General features: G+C 46.8%; 1 long non-coding RNA gene across 2 annotated transcripts; it reads left to right on the top strand.

Moving 5' to 3' along the window:
- The first annotated feature begins 49 nt into the window (after positions 1 to 49).
- LOC115598787 lies at positions 50 to 1572 on the top strand. 2 transcript variants are annotated; one of them, XR_003987918.1, is made up of 2 exons: positions 50 to 833; positions 1034 to 1572. It is a non-coding gene; the product is annotated as an uncharacterized LOC115598787 (long non-coding RNA). The 2 variants fall into 2 exon arrangements; XR_003987919.1 differs by having other exon boundaries at positions 53 to 833; positions 1355 to 1572.
- Positions 1573 to 10806: the final 9234 nt, after the last annotated feature.

Below are 10806 nucleotides of genomic sequence, written 5' to 3'. Positions count from 1 at the left end.
CGTGGCGGCGGGTGCTGTGTGTGACGTGGGGCGCGGCGGGGTGGCGGCGCGCGGCCGCGGAAGCGGGGCGGCGCGGAACGGAGCGGCGGCGGCAGAAGCAGAAGCGGCGGTGGCAGCGGCAGCAACGGCGGGGGCTGAACGGGGGGTCCCGGCTGCAAGGCCGAGCGGTGCAAACACAGATCACCCTCCTTCCCCCCCACAAGTCTCCTCTCCCCCCTGCTCCAGCCGCTTTTTTCCGTTGCCTCTTGGAGAGAGCTGGGGAGGAAAGGGGGGGGGGGGGAGGGTGCGATGGGAAGAAAAAAAAAAAAGTGCCTTTAATTTTTTTTTAGTTATTATTTATTTTTATATTTAATTTGGGGAGGGGGTCACTTTCGCATTTAAAAAGGAACCTTCCCTCCTTAAAAAAAACCACAAAGAACTCAGCGAGCAAAGCCAGGATCCTGCTGCATTGCACTGGATTTTTGCTTTTTTGGTTTTTTGGGTTTTTTTTCCTTCTTTAAAAATTTTTTTTCGCTCCATCAGCTTTTTTTTTTTTTTTTTTTTTCTTTCCCAATACTTTTTGCAAACAGCCGCACTCAGCTTAAGACCTCCGGCGGGATTTACTCTCGGGGAAAGAAGCTGTTTCCTTAAGGAATCCCCCGCGATGCACTCCTCTTATTTCTGTTTGTTTTCCATTTTTATTTTTATTTTAATATATTTTTTGCCAGGATTTTCCAGACACCCCCCCCCCAAAGAAAAAATTTCTTTTTTCTTTTTATCCGTTTTCTCTTTTCCAGGTCTCTGGAATGGTGGGTTAATTCTTTGTAGCTGTTCTTACTGTTGCAAAATAACCTGTAAGTCTGTAAATACTCTGCTTGTACGGAAATGTCTGTGCCGGGGATGCAAAACCGCGTTAGTTTTTCTGGGAGGAGATTTTATTTCGGCACTTTTTGCCATATTGCTGGGCAAAGGCCTTTGGTGGGGGGGGGGGGGGGTGTGTGCAGGGGAAATAATGCAAAGCCTTTGCAATCTGTATCTCGGAATGGTTTTGCAGGGGCTGCAGGGGGAGGGGTCTGTCACCCCAGCTTTCCTCCGGTCCCAAATGGAAATGTATCGTTCGGTATGTAAATCTGCCGAGCTTTCTGCCACTCTGTCCCTTAGCCTTGCGTATTTATTTTCAGTGGGCCTGCTGCGAGGGTTTGTCTCGAGGAGGGGGGGATCAGCAGTTCGCAGGGCTCGTTTTTCTTTTCCCCGGTCGGCTTTTAGCGAGGTGGCTGCGGCCGCTCGGGGTGGCAGGGAGCAGGGGGAGGGCTGCGATGGCATTCCCGGGCCCTTGCAATTAATAGAAATTTGTTTACGAGAATAACCACCGCAGGTCACCGTGCCCTCGGTCCACTAATGCAATTGCTCAGAGCTACTGATTCAGCCGCCGCCGAGCCCGACGGAGCGGCCGGCTCGAACGCAGAAAGTCCACGGGTTCTGCTTCTGTTTGGATTTCTCAGCCGAGCTCTCGAACTGAAACGCTTTACAGCAAAGAGGGGGAGGAAAAGAAAAAAGAAAAAAAAAAGAATATAATAAATTAGGAAGAAAGCCCTTCTGCTGATCCGACTCATCATTAACAATAGCCTGATGGCAAGACAGGGACGGTACTCCCGAGACACTTGAGGTGGTACAGATGTGCTGGAGAGAGGGCTTTTCTGTATTTAAAGTGTAAAAATATTATTCCCAGAGATAAGTAGCAGCTTGAGCTGTGCCATTCGGATCCCAACTCTGGGCAGGGAGGGGGCTGCAGGGATCTGTGAGCACCCAAAAGAGGAACTGACCCAAAGATATAAACTCTGCTCTGGCATTTTTAGTTGGGTTTGATTTTGGTTTGGGTTTTTTTTTTTTCCTTTTAACAGCAATGAAATTAAAAGGAAGGGGGTTGTTGGGGAAAGATTTTCTGTTTGCCATTTCTCTGCAGCGTGTGACACTTTCACTTTAGCTGGAGCCCAGCGTCTGCGGGACATCGGGGAGCAGTGAGGGCTGCCGCTTGGGCTTGTTTTTTTTTTGGTGCAGACCTGAGGCTGAGCACAGCTTCTGTTGAAGAAGCACTTTTCTAGGGTGAGATTTCTCACTCTGCCTGGCCACTGCCAAGCTAAGCTCACATCAGAATTTTCATCCTAATCCCTCTTGTTGTGGGGACACAGAGAGCAGCCACTGAGAATCCCTGTTGAGCTGGGAACTGGGCAGCCTGGACACCTTTGCAGGGTTTTTTGCCTTTCTTCTCTGGTTTCATACCTTCTCTTCCCAGTTCCCACTCACCTGAGGCTTGGCTGCTGTTCCCTAGGGGCTTCTGTCACCTGCCCCCACCTCCCACTGCTTTCTTCTGTCCCCAAAAGCACTGCCTCACCAAGGGCTTCAGGGTGCCAGGCATGGGGTCATTTCCTCAGGGCATCTCTCCCCCCTCCATCAAACAGAGGACTCCCCCTCAGCAAGGCCTTGTCACCCTCTTCCCTTGCCCATCCCATCTCTGGGGACCAGCTTGGCAGCTGGTAGCACTGAGGGTGGCTGCCAGGTGGGCAGTGCAGCAGTGCCCCAGTGGGGTGGGCTTCTTGACCTCTGCTGGGCAGTGGCAACCGGCTTCACTTGATGGGCAAAGGTGGCCCCGTGGCAGGGAGGGCTGCTGAGGGAGGTGAGGAGCCACCATCAGCCCCCATGTTGGCTGTGGGGCACCCACCCAGCTTTGGCCTAGGGACGGCTCCTGCGCACCCACGAGGAGCCCGTGCAGCACAAGGAGGTGCAGCAGCTCGGCCCCAGTGGTGGAGGTCTGCTTTATTCCCACTGTGGGGGGACAGCCCTATGCACCCCCCCCCTCAAAAACACCTCCCACTACCCTGCGGAGAACCCCTCACCCAGGCAGAGGCTACAACCCTTTGCAACCCTGATGCAAAGTGGTGGTGATGCCAGGGCTCCAGCAGCATCGCCCTCGGAGCTGTCAGGGGTGCTCCTGGGCATGCCAGAGTGGCTGTCAGGAGCCGAGGTCAGAGCAGCCCCGGGTTCTGATACAGGTGCCTCACAGCCCCTAAGGGGCATCCTGCTCCAGCTTCAACTTTTCTTTCCCTTGCAGCAAAGCCTGGACGAAAAGCAGCCCCTCTGCTTGCCTGTTGGCATGCGGGGCACAATGTGGTGGGAAATTATTTAGCCTTCCCTGAGGGCTGGTGCCGAAGGCCCTTGGAGGTGGAGGTGCTGCTGGGCAGCAGTGGGAACCCTGGGGTTTGGGTTGTCCCCCTCAGGGGATAAGGAAATGGTTTTTAAGTGACACTGAGAACAGTGTGTATTTTTACCAGGTGAACTGCACCCCTGGAAAGCAGTGCTGTCTTTTACAAAATACTGGTTAAATAAACAGTGACCCACTATAATTTTTTTCTTTTGAAATTAACTCCTTCAGGCCATGAGGCTTGCCGTTTCCCATGCAGAACAGCTGCCAGGGCTTTTTAGAAAATAATTAAAAAAATGTGTCTAGGAGAGAAAAGTTCAGCCTGACAGAAGACAGTCCGCAAATCTCCCCTTCCCAGTGGCTGTCAAGGGTGGGTTGGGGGAGCAGTCTGTCTGTTCAGAGACGGCTGCTGCTGCACCAATGTTACTTAAAAGGAGTTTTGTGCATATTAATGTGCGTGCATGGAGGCCAGGCTGTGCGCTGCACAGGGACAGCCTATTCCCTGGCTGAACTGAACTATCTTGTTTTCTAATCTAACCTACTTTTTCTCTCTCTCTTTTTTTTTTTTTTTTTTTTTTTTTTTTTTTGTCAGAGGTTGGTGCTTTGCAGGAACCTGTTCTCAGTGCAATCTCAGAGCTTCTTGTGGGTGTCTGATTTCTGTAACACATTTTGGTTCCCACTATGAATGTAACATACAAAGAATATCATGACACTGCTCTAGGTGTATGTGATCTTATCTACCTGACATTTAGAGTTTTTTTAACCGTCCAATTCACCTGATTTGCATAAAAATCATATGATTTTTCTCTTGTTGCTCCTATTTTTCATGCATCATCATAACAAACTACTCAGGTTTACCAGGCTATTTTCTGCTTGTCAGCATGAGCACAGGGCCTGTCCCTTGCCCCCCTCCTTCCTCCTCGATGGAGGGTGGGGATACTAAAGGAAGCACTTGAAAGGGGACCTGTGATCCTGGACAGCTTGAAATCCTTAACAAGCAAATGTGTATGGCTTAACTTTCAAGAAAGGGAGGCAGCTGAACACTCATCCCATCCTGTTCTTGTAAATTTAAATAGACAAGACTTCTTTTTATTGATAAGGAAACTCCTCTGAAACAGCCCCCCAGATCCCAGAGGCTCCCCCTGCCGCGGCTGTCCTCATTACAAAACAAGGCCACAATTAAAATAAACTCCAAGAGCTAAACAAACTGCTGCCTCTTGCTGGTCATGTGTTAGCTTTAGCTTTTAACGCAGAACAAAATGTTTTCCTGGGTATCGGAAGAGGCATGGGCTCCGGCTGAGAGGAGAAGAGGGAGCAGCAGCCAGGCGTGTGGAAATGTCTGAGAATGGATCACTGTGATGCTCATCAAGGCTCCTTTTTCTTGCTTTTTCTGTTTTTCCTCTTTTCTTTTCTTTTCTTTTCTTTTCTTTTCTTTTCTTTTCTTTTCTTTTCTTTTCTTGTCTTTTCTTTTCTTTTCTTTTCTTTTCTCTTGTCTTTTCTTGTCTTTTCTTGTCTTTTCTTGTCTTTTCTTGTCTTTTCTTGTCTTTTCTTTTCTTTTCTTTTCTTTTCTTTTCTTTTTCTTTTCTTTTCTTTTCTTTTCTTTTCTTTTCTTTTCTTTCTCTTTTCTTTCTTGTCTTTTCTTGTCTTTTCTTGTCTTTTCTTGTCTTTTCTTGTCTTTTCTTGTCTTTTCTTGTCTTTTCTTGTCTTTTCTTGTCTTTTCTTGTCTTTTCTTTTCTTTTCTTTTCTTTTCTTTTCTTTTCTTTTCTTTTCTTTTCTTTTCCTTTTTTCTTTTCTTCTGCTCTTCTTCTTTTCTGCTCTTCTCTGCTCTTTTTCTTTTGTTTTCATTTTAATTGGAGTGCTTGTGATCTGGCTCAGTCCTTACAGTGAGGGAAAGGACCAGAAGTGGAAAAACTTGAATGTCGTGGTGGCTGTTCTAGCACACCCTGGGCACACCTGACCCTACCTTGCCTCTGCCCAGCCTGGCTCCATGTCAGCCCCCCTGCCACTCACCCACCCACAAGCCCCTGACCCGATTTGTGTTGCTACCACTGCACCTCATGCAGAGGCTTTAAACAGCTGTGGGTACCACTCAGCATGACAGTGTCTTGAACTGGACCGGTATGGGGTGGGGGATGCAGGGTGACCCTGAGGACAGGACCAGGGAGATGGAGAGACAGAGGGAGGGAGGAGAGCCAAGGTCTTTGGAGGGGCATGTGGCTGGCTGGCCCACAGTGCCTCTGTGCAACAAGGAGGCTCCCTGTGCCACTGGAGAGTGTGTTGTCTCCTCTGTGCCATGTGCAGACACCCCGTGTGGGGTAATGACTTGCACTCAGACTCATGAGAGCTGCTCCAGCGGTTGAGGGCTGTGCATCCACACCACACTCAGATAAAACATCAGGATAATATTCCTACGAAATTGCCAAAATAACTGGCATATCTGCTTGGCTTTTGCTGCCAGGAGAGAGTGCAGACTTGCAACTCAGAAATTACTTTCCTCCCACATAGGCAAAGGAAGGAGATACCTGCCTGCCTGCCTGCCCAATCTCCCAAACACTGGCTGTGAATAAACATCACTTATTAGAAGGTGTGTGAGGATCGTCCCTGTCCCATTGTGCACCAGCAGCCCTGTTCCATCTCTATCCCGTCTTTGACTTGAATGGGAAGCTTCATCCAGAGATTTTCCAGCCACAGATAATCACCTCCCACCTCTCCCCTGTCCCAGTCGAATTTTAACCATTTATGGACCAAAGCTTGGCCGTGCCTCAGTGGAGTTGTGCCGGTTGAGGAGACCCTGGCAAGGCACATAGTGGGGGAACTTTCACCCAGCCAGCATCCCTATACTGTTCCCTTGCTTGTCCCCAAATATTGTCATCCTGGCACCCATGAAAATATGAAACATGTAACCCGTAGAAGCTGAAAATCCCTGGCCCGTGTCTGAAGAGCACTGCTGACCTCTTTCCTTTCCAGCAAATCTGTCAGCTTTCAGCTGTAAAGATTAAAAAAACCTCACTAACCCCTACAGATACTTTCCTGATAAGGAGTTACTCTGTGGTTATTCAAACAAAATGTAAAAGCAATTGCTTTGTTGAGAAAAAGAATTAAAAAGAATAAAGGCAGTGCTTGCTTTGGATTTTTAATAGTATTATTTATTAGTCCTATACTCATGCCTTGGAGAATCTTACAGATCCCCGTTATTAAAAAGCAGAAGAGAGCCTAAGAAGAAGGACAGTCCCTCAAACTTTTACAGGCACAAGCACATTGAAATTAAAAGAGGCATTTGCATGAATCCCTGATAATTTTGAAATAGGCCTCTAAAGTTCAGGCTGTTTTGTTTTGTTTTATTTATTTTCCTAATAACTCTTCAGACATCTAAGCCAGTATTACATGAATTTCAATTTCTCTCTTCAAATAAAACACTGACATAATTTTTATATACTTTGAAATGATCTGTAATATTTTGTTCACTGAAACCCTTTGATTTAGACTTAAAGGATTTAATGACTGCATGGGAGGGTATCTGGAAATAATGGTGAAAATGGCAATTATTTGTTTTAGTGCCTTCTGAAATTCTTTTATTTCTCTGCACTACCTCTAAAAGCATGTCTGGCAATAACAAAATGTGTCTGAGAAGAATTCAATTAAATGTATTGCCAACAGAATATTTTATAGTTTTTTATACCAGTAGTTAGAGCGTTAAATAATATATTAGTAGATTTATGGACTACATTTGGGTATGACTATGAATAGCTACAGTAAAAACCTAGAATATTCGTGTAAAAAGTGGGGAGGGAAGTTTGGTTTCTGGGTTTTATGATTTTTTCTCCTCATCCTTCTTATTTGAGTTTCAGTTTTAGGACTTAAGAAGAATTAGATATTCTCATCTTTTTCTGTTATTCTCAAATGACAAGAATAGGCCAGCTGGTTTTTTTTTTTTTTTGAGACAGAAATTCCCGTGGGATCACTCCTTGTTTTAAATAATTAAATACTAAAGGAGTAAGAAAGAAGCAGGCAGATTCTACGATACGGACATGAATCGAATGGGGTATTTATTTGCATAGGTACAGGGCAAATAGGGAAGCATCGATCTTGAAACTGTATGAAATTGCCAGTTACTCCATTACAGTGTTACAAATAGATTATTACGCATAAGAACGTAACTCTTAATGTCCTAAAAATAATTTAACTCTGGGATTATTTTTATTTAATCTGGTAAATGGCAAATATATTTTTAATTCCTATAAAGCAGAAATAGAACGACTCACAGGAGCTGGAAACTAAATCCAACTGCTCCCCCCCCCTTATTTATTTTAATGGATTTTTTTTCTCTTTTTTTTTTTATTTTTTTTATTTTCTGTTTTCTTTCTGAAGTCTCATCGTCTCTTCTGAATTTTGCAATTTTTTTCCCCTTCCTTCTCCCTGGAGAAGAACACTTTTCATCAGAAAACACGATACTGTTTTTCCTCTCAGTCTCCCTCCAAATTGCCTCGCTCTCTCCTGACAAGTTTCTAGGATCAACAAGTTAACCTTCAGAAAGACTACAAAGGTACAAGTGGGCTGCTTAGGAGGTGAATCATTAAACATAAGGTGAAGTATAGTGCTTCTGAAGGTTTCAATTAAAGTGACAGTTCAGGCACCTTCTGCCTGCACGGGGAAGGTAAATGCTTTCATTGCCAGCCCCGTGCTGGGAGCTGCATCCATCCCAGGCAGGGAGGGTTGGATCCCCCGGCCGCCTGCTGCAGTGCCAGGGCTGCTGAGCTCCTCGCTCCTGTAAACACCACCACTGTTTTCAGCCTGATAAATTCGACTGTGACAACATTAAACATGGGAAAGGGGCCAGATCTCCTTTCTGTTCCACCCAGCGTGGAAGGAAGGAATGAAGGAGTCCCCCTCAGACCTGCCTGCCCAGAGGCTTCTCCCAGTGCTCCTCATTACCCCAGCCTGAGGGGCAGCCAGGATCGGGCCCACAACCTTCCCTCATTACCTCCCTGAATCCTTCTTGCTTCTACTTATTTTTAAAGTAGCTCTGTTTTAATATGACAGCATATTTAATAAGCAGCCCCAGGGTAGAGGGAGGAATGCAAGATCCTTGCCGAGCTGTGGAAATACTGCACTTCTGCTGCCTCGTCCCCACGTCCTCGCGGCTGCTTGGAGGGGCTGCAACACTGACACCTCTGGACCCTCTGTGCCGAATCTCCTGTAGTTGCCCAGGAACTGTCTGCCCCCATGCAGAGTCTGTGCCTATGCAGAGTGGGCAAGGCATGGACAGATGGACAGCCAGACCCCAGGCAGCTGCTGCTGCTGCTGCTCTGCCCTGCACAGGCATCCCACATGCTCCGGAGGGGTATGTGCAACCTTGGCTTCTCCGGGCTTCAGGGAACACAGGCAGCAGGGTGGTGAGGCAGGAGAAAGAGAGGGGTCGAGTTGGCCCTTCTCCTGACCTGGAGCAATGTTGGGATGTTTTCTGGCACCTTCTTGATTTATATTTCTAGTATGTCTGGTTTTTACATTTTTCTCCAACACGTTTCCATACAGCAGCTCTGAGTGTGGATGAGATCCTCTCCACAAGGATGCTCCACTGACTGGGTTAATTCCCTCCTGCTAATTCCTTACATAATCATGTGGGCTCAGATCCTTAAAAGTATTTGTATGCCTGCCTCCCTTGGAAATCTGGGAATTTAATTGTCTGCTGAAATTATTGTGTTTTGTTTTGAAAGCAGAGCAGGAAATAACAAACTTGGGGTTTATGAGATTTGTTTGCCTCTCTGTGGGCACAGAACATTTTATCTACCTTGGCAAACAAATTCACAGTTAAATAGCATCATGTCCAGATTTCAGATGGATTTTTAGACTGTGATCTGTGGGAACTGGGTGCCAACATAGGTTAGAGGAGCTGAGTCTTGGCCTGTTGGTGCTTTTGGTCCCAGCTGGTAAAATGTGTGTAGGGCAACGGCATGGTCTCACTGAAATGCTAGAGGGCAGAGTCCATTAATGACTGTGAGATGCTGAGATAGGAGGATAATAGAGATCACATCAGTGAGAGATGCCATCTATTACAGATAAGTATTGCACAGCTGACTGCATCTAGCTCTCTGGAAATGGCTCCTGTCTTAGTTTCATTTTTGGCTATGCAACCAAAAAGAATTCTTCCCACTCCTTGGCGTTTGTCCCCTTCAGATATTGCACGCAATATGAAAGAAAGAGGAATCAAAACACCATGACATTGAAATTTATTGCCGATGCTGCTCACGTCTGTTGAAATCAGTCACGAAAAGCTCAGGCTGCAGGACCCCGTGCTCTGTATTTTTCTTGTCTAGGTAATCGCGATGGCAGCAGGGGGAGGTAAGTAGAAGGGAAAAGGACTGATTTTATTAGGTGTTAGGAGAACTTATTAGAAAACAGGGGGGGAAAAAAGCAATAAAATTATAAAGATGGGAATTAAAACAAGTGATGAAATCCAGTCCCTGCTGACTGTAAGGGGACACTACCCTCTGCATGCACCCTTTCTTGGTTTGGAAGATGCCCAGGCATCGATAAACACTTTACAAGAGCCCGACTCCACAGCAGCAAGTGGTGGTGAAAACCAGGAGAAAAAATACTTGTGTGCCAGGATCAACCAAGCAGCTTCAGAGGCAGTGTTTAACCTGCTACCTTGCAGCCCGTGGGCCCTGTTTGGGTTTGTTGTCAGTGAGCAATTTGGATCTGCAGTATACCTGCATTATTTTTAGGCCAATTAAATTAATTGCTGGAACAGACAACCCTTTTTAGACCCAAGGCATTTTTTGCCCCCCTTCTCGATACTGTAGGGCTGATGTAGTGATTCTGGGGCTTTGGTTTGGCAGCCAGAGCATGTGTGTATTTTACGTAAGAAAGAGCAGCAGGGATGGATGGTGCTAGACAAATATTTGGTTAATTTTTATAATTATTAGTAATAACAATACTCTGCTCTCTTGCGTGCCTTTCATCTCCAAGCGTTCTCGAAACGCAAGGGAAGCCAAGCCACGCAACTCCGCTCTAGGGGCTGTAATTAGCTTTACCTCCACGGTGTGGATGTGGGAAGGGAGGCAGAGGGAGGTGGGAGGACTTAAGGAGCAGAGCCAGGGAGAGGTGCCCCAAGCAGCAGCCACCAAGGCCTGCCTGAAGCAGCAAAGCTCCAGCCACCACTGGGCTCTTGGCGGACCTGTCCTGTGAAGCAAGCTCATGTCACTATGCCCTGTTGATATTCAAGCCAACTCCTGGACCAGGATGCTGAATTTTCTCTGCTGGAAGATTCAAACACTATGGCAAAGAGGGTCACCAGCCCAAGTCATCTCCCCTCAGGATCAGGATGGGATGGGACAAGGCAGTTTCACGTGGTTCCCCTTCCCAGTCCTGATGTCTGGCTTCACAAGCCAGAGTCCTACAAGATGAGAACAGTCTCTCAGTGACCAAGAACCGGAGGGACCGGGTGGGCTTTGGAGCCCAGTCCACACAGCTCTGGGCCACCACATCGTTTTTGGCAATTACAAACTTGTCAAGTTGGCTTTTTGCCTCCAGCTGCCTGTTGCAGAACCTCTTTCTCCACGTGCTTTTCAGTTTCTACCCTATGTTCTTTCATAGGCTGTTGGTCCCCTACCATTCTTAGGTCAACT

Source organism: Calypte anna, chromosome 9 (assembly GCF_003957555.1).
Source record: "Calypte anna isolate BGI_N300 chromosome 9, bCalAnn1_v1.p, whole genome shotgun sequence".
Classification (NCBI taxonomy): Eukaryota; Metazoa; Chordata; class Aves; order Apodiformes; family Trochilidae; genus Calypte; species Calypte anna.
Note: the sequence above shows the minus strand (reverse complement) of the source record. Positions and strands in the feature narration are given on the sequence as shown.